This window comes from Ambystoma mexicanum, chromosome 6p, assembly GCF_040938575.1.
Source record: "Ambystoma mexicanum isolate Mex_15411 chromosome 6p, UKY_AmexF1_1, whole genome shotgun sequence".
Lineage (NCBI taxonomy): Eukaryota > Metazoa > Chordata > Amphibia > Caudata > Ambystomatidae > Ambystoma > Ambystoma mexicanum.
In genome coordinates, this window is record NC_090935.1 from 711,229,978 (window position 1) to 711,249,776 (window position 19,799).

Below are 19,799 nucleotides of genomic sequence, written 5' to 3' on the forward strand. Positions count from 1 at the left end.
CACAGGACATCTACAGCAGGTGCTTCACTACACCACCAACTGGCCTGCCCCTTCTACAGAGCATGAGTAATATCATTCTAAGTGAGTGGTAGGGGCCTGATGAAGCTACTATACCACATGGGTGGGCCAGGTTGCATCCTTTTCAGGGGTTCAGCATGGATTTACCAGATAACCTAAAAGTGGACTTCTTTCTCACTGGATATACCTCAGTGGCCACCCAGGATGCGGCGCCAGCTGATCCCATTAATAGGAAGGTTAAGATTGCCCTGAAGAGGATTTATGTGGCCTCTAACCTTGCCCTCGTGGACAACACATACATTAGCTACACAAGTCAGTCCCAATCAACAACTGCAAGAGGCATGAGGGAAGGTACACCCACAAGAAATCCCTCTAATAGGTTTATTAACCTTTACTAATAAACTAAAAAATGCCTGTGGGTAAAGACTGTTTCAGGGGGAGATTTCACAGATCAATGAAGCCAAAAGACCAAACTAATTGTAATTTAGCAAAAATACATTTTTTATTGTTATTTCACAAAGTAAAACATGTATACATTTCATTTGTTATAGCTAGAAGTACAAAGTAGACAGTTTATTAAGGGGAAAATACAGGTGTTAACCTTCCACTAATACAAATAAAGTGTGCAGTGCTTTGCAAACAGGATCAGTTATGTAAAACTCACATCAAGCACACCATTCACACTCAAACTATTCCAATTACACAGGTTTATAAAACATCATGCTCCCCAACATGTTTCTTTCCTTTATGAACTACTCTAAGTACTACCAGGACATTCATCAGGGGCTACCTGTCTGAACAATGTACAATGCTCCAGCTATCTGCAGCAAACAAATACCAATTTACAATTCACTTCTTTGCTACAGTGAATAATATTATATTCTTAAATATTAGTCCAACAGTATCGTCTTCTCCCGACCAAGATGTGGAATCTTCCCGTAAAACAGAATAAACATTGCTGTAAGTATACAATATGTTTAGGGAGTTTTAAATCTCACTGCACAAGCCAACTGTATGGAGAGTGCTTGTGTTTATTAATTACATCAACTCAATTAAAAAAGCACAAGACTCATGGACTTGAGGTGATCACAAGCATCTTAATGGGAATTAGACAGAGTTGCTTACTAAGTAGAGCATTAGTAATCATTTCCACATTCAGCGATTTAATATCATGCAGTTGAAAAAGATGCAGCTGCATCCGGCTATGATAATGTCTCGAAGACTTGAGGCTTACCAATCAGGGCACTGGTGTCTTCACCAGTCGTCAATCATTACAGCAAAGCTGTTGACGTGGGAGAGAGGGACGGCTTGCACCTTAATGGAAATCAGCGGGTCGTCTTAATGCATACAGTGTTTGATGTTCTAAAAGGGTCAAAAATACCATGTACCATCCTAGCCAAACCCTCCTCAATGTGATGTTGTGCACACAGATTTAAAGACAGTTGTGTTATCAGCCGACGCATGTAGACTAAACGGGAGATATTTCAGGAGGGATTTAACCCTGTACATTTAAGCGAGCAATGACTGTAGACATATATGGTCCTAAGTAACCAGAACAAAAAGAAACTACTGACCTGATTGAAAAAGGCACAGTACGTGCCGAAACACGTGTCTCAAATAAGGGCTACCATGACATATTAAAACAAACACTTACTACATTTAACTTCTGTTGAAGAGATGTTTTGCTATAGTGGCGCAGCCCATGTGTGGAGTTTTAGGATATTATGACTTCAACGGAGCAGGGGTAACTCCGTACCTTCACGGGCAGGTGACACACTTTCAAGATTGGGCACTGGACACCCAAAGTTGATATTTCAAGACCCCACCAGTCAATTAATCTACAAGATGAGGGCAGGCTTACCAAACATGTTCCAATTCTTTCGTGCTCTCCTATGTCGGGTGGCTCGTCTGAAGGCTAATGAAGGAATTACAAAGGGACTGTTACAAAGCGCAGCTAATTTCCGGTGGCCCTATTCTATTCAAGAGAGTTGGTTTCTGCACTGTACAGTTTTCAAAAAACAAGCCATGCGTTAGAATGTATTGCATTCTATATCTCGTCTTTTACTTTTTGACTCGAATAAGGTCTTAGAGTACTGTTCCGGTTCTACTCCAACTGGAACAGCTAATTCAAAAAGGATTACCTGTCTGTTAAATCCAAAAGGGTGCTTCTAAACATTAGAAGGAGGACAATCTGCCTCGGCAAATTGGCATCAGTGTTCATGCACGCAGGTTGACAAGGTCATGCTATTAATGCATCTCGGAGATGCTAAATTTCACTAATCCAGCCAGGCTATCTCAGCACCTTAACGGTAAGAACAATATGAAAGAAGCCCCATGAGCTAACCAGTCTAATGGCCATCAATCCTCAATGTTCTACACAGGACATCTCCTTACCAATTCATCACTTGGTACTGCCTGCTGTGTACCACGTCCGTCTCGTCAACAATATGTCTTCCTCCTCTGGTCTTGCGTTCACTATTGCGAACATTCACGGGAAGGTTAGTCCTTTTTCTAGCGGTTGACTGCGTGACACGCATACTGCAATTGCTTTCAAACCCTTCAGTCCTCTTTTAGTTATCATGCACTTCACCTTTCTCTCTCAGAGGTGCTTTTTAACGTGGTTACCACCATGTGCCCACGAGCCAAAAAAATAACCGTCCGTGTACACATTTGCTTCCATGGTGATCGTAGATCAATATTGATTTCAGTGCTTCTAGTGGTAAAAGGACAGCATGTGCAGTTCCCACAGGGGTGATGGCCGGTGATCTCTGGCATACCCCATTGTTCAGGAAGTGTTTTAGATTTCATCGGTTTTAGACTTACATCATTCCGGGTCAGATGATCTTTAAGATTTTTACTTCTTTTGAAGGCTATTATTGGTCTCTGAACAGGCTGTGTGTTTTTTTCTAGAATGTTCCAATTTTTCGAAATTATTTTTTTTATAGTGTTCAAAATATGGTTGCACGTGTTTACAAAAACTAGTTTGTTGTATTTGTGTTTATTCGCTGGCCGATCTTTATATTCCAAAATAGCATCTCTGTTGTTACTGGCTCTTTTCAGTGCTTTTGCCATGATCTCATGTGGGGCCCCTTTTTTTAAAATCATCCTTGTTGGTACTGTTTCTTTTGAGGCTGAGAAATTGTCCTAGAGGGAGATTATCCCTTACATGTCATGGATGAAAGCTATTGTAGTGTAGAACCGAATTTCTGTCCGATAATTTGTGAAACGGTTTGACAAACAAGAGTTTTTTAGTTTGTGCAACTGTGACAGTAATGTCCAGAAAATTCAGTTCTTCTGTACTATAATTCGATGTAAATTTGAGGAATATATCCTGGGTGTTGATCTATTGAAAAACATTCTGTAGCTCTCTGTGCTACCATTCCAGATCGCTAAAATAATCGACATATCGCCTCCAGGCTTGTATCTTATTGGCATATCGATTGTGGATACTCAAGATCTTGTTGAGTTCAAATATAGAAGTTGGCTATATTTGGTGCCACAACTCAGTCCCTCCTTTAAGATTTGCACCTGCTGGTCTCCCTGCTTGAAGAAGCAGACAACTGTGTGGACATCTTAGAAATCCTGGAGAAAGAGATGATGTTCTGATCTGACATCTCCCATGACCTTTTAAGAGCATTTCCTTACAGAGGGGTTCAGAGGTGCAAATTCTGTCTCCGGGTTTGTGAGTCTTCTCAAAGGACCATCTTGCTTCGTCTCCCCATCTTGGGACAACTGCTCTTTGATCCCCTCTGGTTGGGAGCCAGTTAAGGAGGCTCAGGATGGAATTTAATATTTGTAATCGGTAAAGCCCAATTTTCCAGTCCCAGTGGTACTCCTCAAGTGCCCAGAGGGTCCCTAAGGGGACACTTCCAGGACAGGGGTACCTTTAAGCCTCTCTCCACCAAAGCAAGCACATCTCTTGTCCCGATGCCTTCCTGACTGCAGGCTGACCCCCCAGCTCATCACTTGCCAGGTTTCATCAAGCAGTTGTAGGAGGTTCCCTGTTAGACTTCTGGTCAGTGTGGCGAGAAGAAAATTCCAATGCCTGAGTTCTGGACATTGTCCGAGGAGGATATTGCATTGAGTTTCTTTCTATCCCCCCAGGCTCATGGTTAATTAAGGCACCTTGGCCCTAAGACGCCCTGATGAACTTGGCACCCTAAGAGGGTACTGGGGATTTACTGAACAAGGGGGCAGTGGTTCTGGTACCACCCTTGGAGAGGATCTTGCAAGTGTTCTCAAATGCTTTCTGGTACAGAAGCCCTTGTGGGCAAGGTGGCCCATTATAGACCTCAAAAGGGTGAACACGTTTATCCTGTACATCCAATGGAGACCCTTGAGGCCATAATTTCTCTCATGGCAACAGCAGACATTTAACATTGGTGGACCTCGAGGATGCCTAGTTACATGGGCCAATACATCCTGGACACCAGAGTTTACCCCGTTTTGATGAGGGAGGGCCCCTACTCCAGTTACAGTTGCTACTCTTTGGGTTGCAAACCTGCCCTGAGGGTGTTCACCAAGACCCTGGCCCCCCTTATGACTCTCCAACACCAGAAGGGTATTTCTCTCCGCCCGTACCTGCACCATCCCAGGACCTCTGCAACCGACATAAAGAGGAGGTCTGCTCCACCCTTACCATGTTCGAGTGGCTGCTGAACTACAGGTAATCATCACTTCTCCCTGTGCAGAGGTTGAAGTTGGTGGGGGCACTCTTCGACATGGTTCTAAGGTTGGTGTCTCTTCCTTCATGTAGGGCTTTGAAGCTCCAGTCTCACCTCTCGACTCTCCAGTGGGGTTTCTGGGCCCTGCTTCGTCTGATAGTCCAACCCCCTATCCCCTTGATGTTGGGAAGGTATTCAGGGTATACTTGGACAGACCTTCTGAGTTCTGTAAGGGTGGCCATCTCTTTATTTATTTTGGGCCGGGCATGCAGGAAAGAAGCTCTCCACTGCCACCTTGAATAGCGGATTCAGTACACTATTGGACTGGCCTACCAGGGGGTGGAGGACTCCCCCACGGGTATAATCTTGGCCCATTCAACTAGGGTTATGGCTATCTCATGGGTAACTGCTAAGGGTGCCCCAATCAATATCTGCAGGATGGCCACATGGACATCACTGGATACGTTCCTTACTACAAGCTGTACATGCCCACCACCGCGGATTTCCTTTGGGTCTGCAGTCCAACCTTGCGTAGATGATTGAATTGCACTTATTAAATTGTTACTACATCTACTGGTGTGTTGGTTATTTGTTCCCAATATCCGACATAGTGCTCTGGAGCTATCATAAGTTAAGGACTGGGACGAGGAAGCAAGTTGCACAGTTAACACCCTGATTACTTACTGGTAATCCCATTACACTGAGTCCTAGTCACAGTCCTGCTACTCTCCAGCCCTAGCCAGGGTGGGTAGCGGGCCTATGCTTGGAATAACAGGATGTGCTGCGGAAGGGCTGGCACTATTTCCCTCCCCCCAGGGCGAGGGGCTAGCCGGCCCCAGGTGCATAGAAGTTTGCATTTCACAGAGTTTTTTCCTATCCTGAAGCAGGAAGGACTGTAATGAGGAAGAGAAGGACTCAGTGTAATGGGATTACTGGTAAATAATCAGGGCATTTATGACAATGTTATGCTTTTTCCTAAGTGGAACAGCAGTGGTATGAACTACTTCTTGGCCTCTTCATTGCTATCTCTTAAAAAAGGGATTTAAATGTGTTTTTATTTTTATTTACATTCACAATGAAAGGCACATTAAAAACCTGTCGCTGTGAAATGCACTCCCAGCACCCACATGGGTGCTCTGCTCTTAATACACATTCGTGATGGTTCCCCCGACACCAAAGTATGCAAAGTGGCTGGAGATCACATCATTTGACTGGTGCACCGCCCCCCCAGAAATGTGCAGGTCATCTTAGTCAATAAGGTGACTCATGTTTTTCTTAAAGTCATGCAAGTAAAAAGTGCATTCTCTGACTTTTATTTACTTGTGTGACATTTTGGGTAGTCGGTTTTGCGAGCCAGATTCTCAAAAACAAGTATCTACAAAAAGTGCAGAATATGCAGCCTTTTTATATATATGTGTATGAAAAATGTGCAGGGCATTTCATTGGGGCTGGCTAGTAATGCAGCAGATGCTGTCCTGCCCACCATTATGCATCAGTGTTGGGAGTGTGGCAACAAAGTGGAGACTTCCTCAATTTAACGTGAAGTCGCCAGAATAATGCATCACTTTATTAATTAGTGTTTATTACCAGTTACCATGAAAAGAGTGCACCAACGGGATGCAGGTAGTTACTTGCTTCCATGAAAGACAGCACCTGACAAATGGCCTTGAGTCTACCACACATCAGGAACATTGCCAAATTGTAAGGCAAGAATGCACACTGACTCCACAAACTTGGTTCTGCAGTTTTGTAAATATCACAAAACAGTATGCTAAAAGTTTCTCTGCTACACATGAAGAAAAGAAAATGCAGATCAGAACATTAATACTTTATTGTGACAATAAATATGTGATAAATGCTGATAAGCACAGAAGAAAACATAGTTTACATTGCTGAAATGTTTATTAACTGTAGGAAAGCAAACCATCTTTACTCATATAAGCTCACATGTGGTCTGTTCCAAATGGAGTACATGAGTAGTTAATCATGAAGAAATGAAAAGATGACTTTTTTTACAATGTGTCTTTTGGGTAGGATACGTTGAACAAAAAGGAATACATTTATGTTTAAGTATTTGATAAGCATGGCTTACACCCTGTCAAAACAATATACGTGAATAAGCTTTTCATCTATACAAATTCGTATGGTGTCTTGAAACTGCTTAGCCAATGCTTGTTTTGTTGTTTTTGTTGCTGATTTGACCACACGATTAATGAGATAACCCCACCATTGTGAGCCCCTTTTAAGTGAATACTCTAATAAATTGTCTTAAAATATCACTAAGACTGAATCATTAAGGTTGTACACTGATAAGAATCAGATTTCCTCATATGACAACCTAGCCCTTTCTCCTATTGCAGAGCTTCAAAGACACAATAATGTATTTGAAGTGTCACCTTTGACATTAGTTAAGGCACTAAAGCTGGCCAAATGTCCAGCAATAGAAAATAGACAATTGGGTCTCTTAGAGCTGTTTGCATGAGTCGTTATGCTGAACAGGAGGGTTTTACAATTCGGAACAATTAAATTTACGGCTGAAACTCTGTTGCAAGAGTATAATGGTCCATTGAATCAACACTATACATGCATTTATAAAACCACAAACACATGACTCAGACACTGATAGAAAGATGTGTTATGACCCTGACAATCTCCTCCATCATATTACTCCCAACTCCAATTGCTGAGATTGTGTAATCATTTTGGTACTGGGAGATTTTTGAACACTCATGAGGGTCCATGCTGACTTAGCACCTTAAAGAATAATTTCAAAGTGAGTATACAAATTCCACCAAATGTAATTAGATACATCCCCTAGGATCATTGCCCTGCTAATTCCCTGTAGTGTGAGGTAGCTGAGGAGGTGGTTTCCACTAGGGAGCACTCATTCCAAAAGGAATAGCTTGATATTGTGTGTGAATTGCAAAAGCACTATATTTGCTTCTACAGATCAGGAAGGAGCCTAAGTGCCTCCTCTTCAAGGAATGGCTTCTCCCTAACAACTAGATCAACACACCCACCACTCCCCAGCATACCAGAGACTGGGTGATCTGCTCCCCACTGTTTCCTCTTCTGGTTAATTGTAGACCCCTGGTACCAAAATGCCGCCCTACCCCACCACTGTTGTTAGCTTCCTGTTCCCTTGTTTATCTGCTTCCTTCCCTCACTGTGTTCTTCCCCCTATGATTGTAAATAACTTCTTTGTTTCCCATAGCTAGGACTGTGCTAAATAAATACCCTAATAATAATAATAATAATAATAATAATAATAATAATAATAATAATAATATCTAATAATAATGAAAGAGAAATTGGACGTCTTATAGAAAACCTTGCATTATTCTGCACACGGCACACAGGGGCTGATGATTTATTGTGAACAGAAAGAGAATAGCATATTGTAGGTTGCTACTGTCAGTTATATTCTGCTTTCATTGTACTAAAGCTGAAGGATATTACATTCAAATACACATAGAAATGCCTTCTCTCTTCTGTGTTCACTGTGTAAAAAAGGGGGAACGCTTCCCAGTGCAGCATTTTGTAAATGGTAGTTCAAATAAAATGAATTCTGCTGAATACACAGGTATAGTCAATCGGCCATGCTTCATAGCCTAAATAGAGAATTGAAAAATCAACACCTGTGAAATATTTAAAAAAGGCAGATGGGAATGGAAAGGAGTTTAGCATTTTTAATCTCATTGGAAACGTTCACTTCCAATAAACGTTAACATTTCACCAAGGATTTTGTGTTGGAGTGAGAGGACACCTAAATAAATATCCCCAAGTAATTCAATGGCACTGGGGAGGTATGGGGGCATGGTTGTTGTTCTTTCAGAAAGTCTGAACCTGGGGTGGCTACATAGAGTAAATAAATCAATACTTTGCGCTCTAAATTTTATAACACTTCTTTCCTAAACTAGCAGAATTAGATGAAACTCATTATAGCCTGTATTCAAGTTGCATGTGCATACTAGCAACCAACCCACAACTCCACATTCACACACCAATGGGGGTGGGGGGCATTCATGTAAATTCGCCTGCCTAAATGTCATGTTTCTATACAACTTTTCTCAGATACCAATACTTGTTTATGATACTGGAGAAATTAAACGTTTTAATTTGGAATTTATTAACCGAAAATAATGTTATGTAAATGTTAACTGAGGAGAGCTTTAATATACTGACCGATAAACTGCAAGGTTGTTCTAGAATTGAAAACGCTGCTTTTCGGTGGAGTGGTATTATTTAGGATGAGAAATGTTAGAAATATATTTCAATGATATATGGTGTGACTGCTTATGTGTGCAATCTCATAGAGAGATCGTCACAGACAGGCCAATACCAACTGTGTAAGCAAATTACCAAAGTTGATGTATCTTATTGTGGTGACTTCCTCTGAATGAAGTACAGGGACCACCTTTGATAATCTTGTATTTAAAGACATTTGAGTTTTAATAAGGGATTGTTAGATCAGGAATTGAGACTTAGTGAAAATACCAAGATATTAACACATTTTAATACAGCAACGTACAGAAGTTATAATGGTACACATACCCTGTCCCCTTCAGGTAATACCTTCAGCAATGCGAGCCCACAACTCCAATCACACCGGGGCCAATGTTCCCCAACAGCCAAACACTTAGTGCAAGAAAGGTGTGACACACCAAACAGGGATTGCACCACAACCACAGTTAGATGATGAACACAGAGAACCCCTCAACCACTATCGTTGGCCCCTCGACCCAGAGGCGAGATGGAAAGGGTAGCAGAACACAAGTGGAAGGCGGGCTGTAAAGCCATGAAGCTACAAAGAAAGTGAAGAAGAGCAGTGCAAGGTGTAAACCCCAAATTTGCAGGAAAGGATGTTCTAGCATTTACCCACACAGCCATGTGCCAGTCCAGAGGACGCACATTTGGGATATCATCTGCCCTGTTCCTACCCTGCCCTGTTCCCCCTCACTTACCAACAACAAAGGCAACCACTAATGCACTGAACCTAATCTAGGTACACAGCTACAACTGGAGAAGAAGAAGCCACACTCTGCAAACTAGAACTCCCAGAGAGGTGACACCGCACAAACCATCACTCGCCAGCAGCACACTTGTAGTGAATATTTAGCAAAACTAATTAACCTAAAGCTACACAAAAAGCCCACACAACTAAGCGTTTTCACAGCAGGGCAATGGCTTAAACACAAACCAGTGTTCAAACCTTACTTGCACCAGAGATCTTCAGGGGATCTAACGTGTCCTCATAGAAACCATGCATGCCAATCCAATCACATCAGCAATGAGGAATGCACAACCTAAAGGGATCCCTTACACTACCGTGGGCTAACAACAGAAGGATGCTTCAATGGCGGATGAAAAAGGCTCTGGCTGTTAAAGTACATAGAATTTCCACAACTAATAAACGAAATCGTACTTAGGGAGTTATCAGGATGGAGGGAGCCTGAAACATGTGCGGAGAAGAAACATAAAAAGTGAACACTTCACTAACATAGTCCAAAGCAGCATGTATTGCTGTGCCGACCAACTTAAAGTAGAAGTGCCTTGGACAGGGAACGGAGCACAGACAGGGCCTCTCTGCAAGAACAACACACAATGTACCTCTAGCACTGACCTGGACTATTTTGGGTCCATAGCCTCCTCAAATACCCCTGGAAGGCAAGGGGTACTGAAAATGTCACAAAGTTATATAACCCTGAAATGACATTCCTCTTCCCAAAAGGCCCATACTTTGGTTTCATAAGGGGAGACATCTTTTGTTTCAGAAGACATCATCGTTCAGACCTCAACAATTGACAATGTTTGAGAATATCCAAATTTGATTGTGTGATGGCACGGAGCTCCGGACCCTGGAATGAGTAATCCCTGCAGCTGCTCCCTCAGTGTTCAATCCCCTCGGCGCTGAGCTATTTAGCAATGCAGAACGCCTCAGAAATGTAAGCAAAGACAGTCAATATGCCAGCTTTTAGTATTGAATAGAGTCCAAGTAGTTTGCACATGGGTAGCATCGAGCAAGTCTGACAATGTGATATCAATGCACCAACTGCGCTCTACTGCTCTGTCGGCACAATGACATTTATGTGCACCACTCCCTTCCTGGGAGCGCAAACCAACCGTGGACCAGGGGGATCTGTGACAGGCACATAATATACTATGCCTAAATCCAGAGTTTCAGGAGAAACATCACCAGTCAGCTCATTAATTATAGTTCAGTATAATTAGGGTGATGCTATGAAGTTGTTGCCGTCACCATACAAGTTAAGTGAAATCATTAGTGTAGTGCCAATAAATCATCTCTGAGAGACAGTTCAGCAGCTCATGGCCTGACCACAACCTGCTTAGGTTTTCTTTGCTTGAAGACCAATTTGTTGCCAGTGTTACATCTAGGACAACTCCTCCACTCAGTCACCAGACAGGAGCGAGCATGTAGAAAAGACCCTGTAGTGTTTCAGCATTTACAGGTTCAAGTTACTTGCAGGTACATATAAGCAAGGAGCTCACTCACAGGCCACCCTGAAACATCTGCAGCTCAGGCCCAACGGAACGGCTATAGAATATTCATGCATCATCACTCATCCACCATTCCATTTGCTGTTATTCACCCACAGGGACCAACGCTCTAGCAGCATGCATGGATCCTCAGCAGTGCCTCCTAGACTGCAAGATTTAAAACATTACACGACAGCAACAAGAAGATATTTTACATGCCCAGTGGCTCTGGGGCTTGGGTGTTGACCACACTTTTTCGATCACTTGAAAAGATTGACGTTTTGTCTCTGTCTCTAATTGCATATTTTCGTAGTCTCAAAGAACAGATCCATCAGCAGTGATGATTCTCTATACTCACCAAAGGAGCACATTTTATACCACATGGATCAGATTAAATTCCCTATATTTTTGTTTCTTATGTCCTTCAAACTGAAGCCAGGAATCCAAGGGAGAATGGTCCTTTAAAAGGACCATTTCTCTGGAGAGCTCATTATCAGCAGTCAAGAAGACTGATTATGGGTGGTAAGAGGGATTTCCAGCCCTATCAGAGGAGTGTTTTCTTCATTACAGTAGAGAGCACCTGATGGCATGCAGATACTGACTAATGCAAAAATAATACATTATTGTGTGCGCCAATTTTATAGAAGCTAGTGCAACTATCGATGTTGGCAAGAATGTTTTTAAATGTTGATTTTAAGACTTCTTTCCTTTCCATTTTGCTTGGTACACCGACGTTTTTTTCCACTTTTGTGTTCCATAGTGGTGTGGTTAAAATATAAAAATGAGGCTCCCAATCCATAACATGTACAAAAAAGCAGAGAGAGTTTTTCTATTACTAAAAATGCAGTTAGAACAATGACAGTGCTCGTCTAATTATTCAGACAACATACAATGTATTGTGCAATATGATATTGTTTATCTATTTACAAATCACATTGTGGCAGCAACACAAAAACATTTATTATACATAATTTCCTGTTACATTGATTTAAATCAAATCCACAATGAACAGAAAATGTGACACATGTTTCAACATGTAGTATGGGGTTATTTCTGTGCTTTGTATCCTGTCAGGGTCTATTATCAACTCACTTCAGATTCCTCATGACAAGTCTTCTTTTGATCTTCTGATATACAAATAAAATAACAATTATCTTTGATCTTCCATACGGCACAACAATATATAATGTCACAATTATAATGCTTCTATACATTTTGAAAACAAATATTTACAGTTCTTGAATCAGTGAACAAAATGTACAAAAACACAAATAGTATATCAAACCAGCCTCTATTCCTCACAGAAAAGAGATACCAAGACCCAAAGTGACACACTTTTCTTAGCTGAGTTCACTTTGTTGTGGTAGCCAAAGATGTATATAGTTTAGTCTAAGTTATATATTTGTGGGGACCTACAAATATATAATTTACAGTCAATTGATTTCACATTCATGATCAAAGGGTGCTTACTGGTCTTCATAAATCAACGTAAGTACTTGAATTGACAGAATATTTCTTGTCTAATGTAGCACTATGGCATAAAATAAGCTAAACAAGAAAAAGGTGTTTTTGTTTTTGTAAATAAGCTAGTTTATCTCTAAACACCATATTTTGACTTCAAGCCAAAATAAATGTGACAGTAATGCTTAGCACACAAAGTTCTCAAACATGATTTTCCATAAATTGGTCAGTTGGTCTCAGAGGTGCATAATATGGCTGTTCCTCCTGGATCCAGTGTTGGAATAAAGTATGGGAAGCGTATGCCACAGTTACAGAGTGCTCCTTATGTTTATTGGTCATGTAACTAGCAATCACTTCACATGTAACAAGACGTCATGATAACATGATGCTATGTGAAGCATAGAGTCCCTTTCATTGGGGCCATCACATCTTAACTAAAGCAGACTTTCACAGGTCCCATCTTGAAATGGTAGGACATGCCTGACATTGCTATTCTTTACTTGTGTCTATGATGATGTGCCCATACAGGGTGTATGTTTGAGCTGCAGCATATAATGATGCGTTATAGTGGATGAATTATCAGGAAACCCCTTCACTTATAGATAAATATTTTACAAGATGGTGTGGTGTTCCCATGTTCACTTTTCTTAAAACAGCATGTGATATTTCTCTGTGGTGCAGAGCTTGACTTTCAGTGACTCATTGTATTTTGACAAAAGCAGTTTTTTCATGTGTGTTGTCCTGGAATCTTCGTCACAATTTACACGATATTGTTTCCATTTGAGTGTCTGATTCCTGATATTGTTTCAATTCAGGGTGTTTTTCCCTTGTGCTTGATAACTTTCAACTGCAACGAGAAATTATACACTACAGTAAATGAATCGCTCTGGTACATTATTGAAGAACATTTTTGTTGTATGCCTTTACTTTGAGGTTTGAGGACTGTGGGATACTGTATGTAACACTGTGTTTGTGCTTTACCTATTATTGACACAGTCGAGCTTCTTCATATGAGACCGTATAGTAAATTAATATCTTCACTGTATCATAAGAGATACAGTGAAGATATGTGTTCTCTTCCAATTTAGTGTTCTCATTTGTAATATGTTCTACAAAATGGCAGGGGGTATTGATGTGTGCACTGAAATCTTAACACATTGACATATATAGTACTATATCTGACGAATGTTAAAGTTAGGTTCAACATGTTTATTCTCACATAACAGTACATTAATTCATCTCTCTCCACTTAACCCTTTGTAATCAATCCTATCTAAAAACACAACCCAATGTACACATGGGAAAGTAACATGGAATAATCTTAACAGAATTTATGGTATTGTAAGGGTACAGAAGGAGGAGAATGACAGAGAGGTGGCATGGTGATTTTGTTAAACGTGTATTTGAAATAAAAGTAAAGAAATAACCTACCTCTCCCTTTATCTATGAAGGTTTTACCTGCCTCAACCAAAAAGGCTAATGGGTCTGTCAGGATGTCTTTTTAACTGAAATGAGTCCACGTCTTGTGTCAAAATGTCTCTGTATCAGTCCCATACACTTGGGACTGTGACTAAACTAAACCGTTGTACCAAAGTTCTTGGTCAAGAAGAAGGACTCCTTCCTCCTGTACTTGATGGTATAGTTCTGGCTGAAAGTTCTTCGGCAGGGGGAATGGCTCCCTTCCCCTGATTCCAGTACTCCACAAACAAACAAAAAGAATCCAGATCCTCCAACACAGAACTGAAACAGCCTTGATTGACTTAAAGGTACAGATTGATGACCTGAAAGATAAATTTAAAGCTGCCCTCTTGCTCCTGCTGGAGTTGTCTGACGCCTTTGATCTGGTTGATCATAACATTTTATCTAAGCACCTTTACACAACGGCACACATTTCAACAGAAGCAACAGCATGGATCCACTCCTTTTTAAATAACTGGTCCATGAGAGTCTTCTCTGCCACAGACGCAGCAGACCCTTTCCCTGTCTCCTGTGGAGTTCCACAGGGATCCTGCATCTTGCCAACCATGTACAACACATTTACCAAACCACTGTTTGATGATCTGGATTCACTGGGTGTCACCTACACTAATTATGCAGATGACACCCAGATCCTCATACCCCTGTCTGGCAACTACAACAAAGACCTCATCCTTATAAATAAAATATACCTCATCATTCAGACATGGATGGCCACACACAGCCTCTGCCTGAATGATGAGAAGACAGAACTTCTCCTCCTAGCCACCCCCATTAACATGAAACAATTGAGTGACCAATCCCATTCCTTTTGTATTGATGGCAACAACATCAAAGTTGCCAAGGAAGTAAACTCCTCTTTGAATTTGCACAAACAGGTAAGTGCAACAGCCTCTGCTTCAGCATACACATGCAAACTCATTTGTTCCTGCAAACCATTTCTACCTGTGAAGAGTTGTACGACCTTAGCCAGAGCCTTAGCATTATCCAAAAATGATTATTGCAATGCGCTGTACCTAGGTGCTAGCAAATACATCATTAAAAAACTCCTGATCCTACAGAACAATTCTCTGAGAACTGCCCTTAGTATATGACGTAGACAGCACATCCAGACCATCAGACGTGACAACAACTGGCTCACCATCAAAGAGAGAATACAGCTTAAAACAGCTTCCCTGACTTACAAAAGCCTCAAAAGGGCAGCCCCTCAATGTTTGATGGAAAAATTCACCAAGAATCACCACGAACGACTGACTAGGTCTTCCAATTCTAACTGTCTGCAAGTGCCCAGGTATAGGAGCGCAGATCTGGGACTCCTTACCTGCCACTCTAAGAGTTGATCAATCCTTCTATAAATTCAGGCACGATATGAAAAACTGGTTGATATCCAATGATACACCCTACTAGCCACCTCAATAGTGCGTGTGGCCATTACATGTGTAATTGTATATTTCCATTAATGTAAATAGTGCAAATACTGTAAACTTCTCTATGCTTAGTGTATATATTGTCATGTGATCTCCCTTTACCCATTGCTCCCTTGCTTATATTTCTGTATGTAACTAAGAAATTACTTATTCTTGTAATACCTTCGGGTACAGTGTGCAATATAAATAATGAACTAATACAAATACAAACACTCTGCATCACAGAGTTCAAATACTTTATATCCCAGGGGCAATGACTCCCTTCCCCTGGATTCCTGATTTGATCCTCCTGTTGGGTCATTTTGCCAGGAGAATGACTCTTTTCTCCTAGCTCTCGTTAGTTTTGCTTTCCTGGTTCACAACACCAGAGAGAATGACCACAATGGAGGATAGCTCGGGGCAACGCTTGCCTTGGAAGCAAGATGATGCAGAGCAACACAGGTTCGATCCCCGGGTACGCGCTTATAAACTTCTGGGTATTAAGTGCGTTATAAATAACCAATTAAATAAAATGAGTAAAAAATGACTCCCTTCCCCTGGTCTTCCTTATACTTTGTTTCACAGTTCACAACCCCAGAGAGAATGACACCCTTCTGCTGGCCTTACATAGGCTCTATTCCTCAGTTCCTAACACCAGGGGAAATTACTCCCTTCCCCAGGCCTTTGTTAAGCTCTATTTCACAGTTCACAACCCCCAGAATCTCACTGTCTCCCAAGCTCTGGTTCTCTCTAAGTTGGACTATTGCAACAGCCTCTTTCTTAATCTACCTACCTATACTCTCCGCCCTTTGGAACTTATCCAGAACAGGACTGCGAGACTTGTCCTTGGCCTCAAGCCCTGGGATCGTATCTCTCCAGCTCTGAAATCCCCACATTGGCTCCCGGTGGATGCAAGGATTAAATTCAAAACCCTCTGCATTGTCCACAAGGCTTTCTGGGGCCTGGGTCCAACATACCTTCAGCTATCCCTCCGCAAATACCTCCCATCTCGGGCACTCCACTCCTCTAGCTCTAACTCCCTCAGGGTCAGTCGTTTCTCAAAGAAACGAGCTGGGGTAGATCTCGGTCTTCAGCTGGGGCCTCCCTCTGGAACAGCCTCCCTGCCACTCTAAAACTTGAGGAGAACCATCTCAGGTTCCGGAAGCACCTCAAGACCTTCCTCTTTGTTTCTGCCTTTGCCCCCCCTCTCCCCTGCTGACTCTACTCTCCCTCGGCACCATGCACCTGGCCACCCTCTTTCCTCTGGGCCCAGGTACCTGCTCCTCTTGCCACCCGCACGCACTGCCTCCGGGCCACCCCTTGCACTGGGGTCTGTATCTGTACCCATACAGCCCCCACCCCTTTGTTTTGTTCTTCCTGCAATTATCAGACCTACCCAGCCTGCTGCCTTAAACCCAGCACTGCCACTTGCTGGCTGCACTCCCTCTGTTTGTTGACTTTTTATTTATTCATTTATTTATTATTATTTATGTTTTTTTCCTCCTTTTGTTCCCCCTTCCATGCACTTCTCCCTCTCCGCCTCTACCATACACTTGCGCGTTCTCAATGTCACTGGGCCTAGTAAGATGGTTGTTTTTGTTTATCCTCTGTTCCCCTTCCCTTGCCTTGTCGTGCTCTGAAACACTTGTGTATGAGCGCGATAAAAATAAAATATCAATATCAATATCAATATCAGGAAGAATGGCTCCTTCCCGTGGCCTTCCTTAGCAAGCAAAGACCCAATTTTGATAAGGGTCCTCGACCCTAGTCTCTCTTCTTTCTCTTGGTGTACTTGGTGTACTCTCCTGCAAAGTACTGCAATGCGAAAAGGGGTTTGTAACCTTCTCTTGTGGGTGCAGACCTTGTTCTCTCCCCTGCCAGGTACTGGAACATAGAAAAAAACATCCAATGTGCTCTCTTTCACTCTTTACTTTAAAAGTGGTTTGTGACCAACCACCATGCTGGGGAAGATGATTTATGTTGCACTGTTTCTCACTCTCATTCTCAATGGTGGTCTGTGACCAACCACTGTGCCCAGGAAGATGTTTTCTGATTAACTCTTTCTCACTCTTATTTTCAATCATGGTCTGGGTCCAACCACTGTGCCGAGGAAGATGGTTCCTGTTGCACTCTTGCTCACTCTTAACTATGGCTCAGACACCTGGTCCCCATCCGCACTTCTTTTCATTCCCAATACCTGTTTCCCAGGAGCTCTTCACCGGATATCTGCGGTGCATCGGTCCTGGATCGCACTACGCTTCCCTGCTCCGGGCAATACTGTACAGCTCTGCTGCAGGATACCATTGGTGGCCATGGTTTTGTTATCTGTACTCCTGGTCCACCTGCTTCGGGTCATGTTGCCGTATTTCCGCCTCCAGCTCTGTCTTGGAGCGGCTCCATGCCACCGGCACAAGGGTTCCCCTTTTCAACCTCCAGGCTTGGGGAGAGGATTGCTTTCAGCTGCCTTGGCATCCTCTCCTCGAACTTCCCGGGCTGGACTGCATCTCCTGCTGATTGGCTAGCTCTTTTCATAGAGTCCTTCATCCATTTTTATATTGGATGGTTGGCAATAGTTGGCAAGATATTTTAAATCCCTTGTTAGTGTCTTTAGTCCTTCATTCTGTATTCCTCTATGCCTTCTCCTCATCCCAATATTTCTATTGTTACTCTGCCTTGGATAGCCCATGTTCTTCCTTGTCTCAGTAGATGTCAAGTCTCTAGCCCTACATAAATAAATACGTTGGTTAGGTATATTACTGGGATCTACCAGGTGGGGAGGTGTATAGGATGATGGGTGATGGTTATTATACTGTGTCTCTCTTAGATGTTCGTCCTTGTCCCTAGAGGGGGAGTCTCTCCCCATGAGATCCTTCGGCTGAGGACCACCCCCAAGGGGACTATCAGATAGTGGCCTCACTTCTCTGATCTCGTGGGAAGGGGCTCCCCCTCTGGGCGAAGTGATGACATCCAAGGATTTGTAACAATGTATGTAAATTAGACATGTATGATTTCTGGAGCATCCCTTATTGGTCGGTGTCTGCTGGTTGACTTTGGATTCTTAGCTCCAAGATACCCTCGGGTCATAGCTGCACTTAACAAATTCCTTTAACATAACATAACATTGCCACTTGTCAGAGAAATTAAAACACAGATAAGTCTAATGAGCAAACAGTTTGCTTAGCAATGGAGCAGACATTTTGAAGTGGAAGCATTGGGAATTCCATTCAATGACACATCAACAGTAACACGTGTTTGCAAAGTAAAAGTGTCTGACTTTGTAAATGTTGAGGATACACCTTTATTTACATTCTGAATCTACTAAGACAGACCGACTGGCATTGCTAATGCTTGCTTTCTGTTGCTTCTGTTCTTTTTCATGATCAAGTATTATTCTCCTGAACTACACACTGAACATGCACAAATGCACATGCAATTAAAATATTGAACATGCTAAATTCTTCAGCTCAAATATTCGAATCAAATTTAAGTAGATCGAAATGCCAACTCCTTACTACCCCGTCTTAAAGATTTGTGTCTGCATACATTTGTTACCAGTCCCCTTATAATCAAGGCAGATATGTCATTGAAATACTTTGTTAAAGAGCTGCGCAAACCAGTGATGAACTATGCAAACTGAATACAATAAGATGAAGTATTTGTGCTTGAAAAGTGATATAATTACACATGATGCATACATGATTTACATATTCTTTTCCATTCTCCAATGTTTCTCTGTGATGAGTGCTTCTAGTCGCTTAGAGTTTCATTCACCTGTCATTATGTTCCGTAGTCCCTAGGAAAATGTGTACATTCCAGGTTACAGTTTGAGATAGGACATTATTTCTTCAGGATGCTTTCCTAAACCTGGGTTTAGGTTTAGGTGTTTTACGTACCAATTAAAATAACAATTTTAGTTGTGTGATAAGCCTTGTTTGAAAATACGTCTTTTTTGATGTACAGCCTCTCTAGAGTCCGAGCAATGTATGGAGGATGGGGGCAGGAAGCAGTCAATTTGTGTATTTCCAGAGGCACTGTATGGTTCATATAGAGCTCTCATTTTGGTTTGCATTTATCGAGGATGACCAAGGACTGTCAGATCTTCCTTGGAAAAGTCAAAAAGAACATTATGTCTTTTACCTGTAAAGTAAGTGTTTACTAGACCACCTCCCATGTATGAGAAGTGGACAGCTGTATCTGAGTGTTGGGAATATAGGCCTAGATTAAAAGCCTCCCTATGACTCTTACCAAAGACGAAAACTGGTGTAATAGCATCCAA

At 42.0% G+C, this 19,799-nt stretch overlaps 1 long non-coding RNA gene across 1 annotated transcript in view; it reads right to left on the reverse strand.

The window, feature by feature from the left end:
• Positions 1-12,074: 12,074 nt before the first annotated feature.
• Positions 12,075-19,799, reverse strand: part of LOC138511731 (uncharacterized) — a 94,146-nt gene continuing 86,421 nt past the window's right edge. Inside the window, exon 3 of the long non-coding RNA XR_011280663.1 lies at positions 12,075-13,488. This is a non-coding gene — a long non-coding RNA (uncharacterized lncRNA). The remainder of the gene's footprint in view (positions 13,489-19,799) is intronic.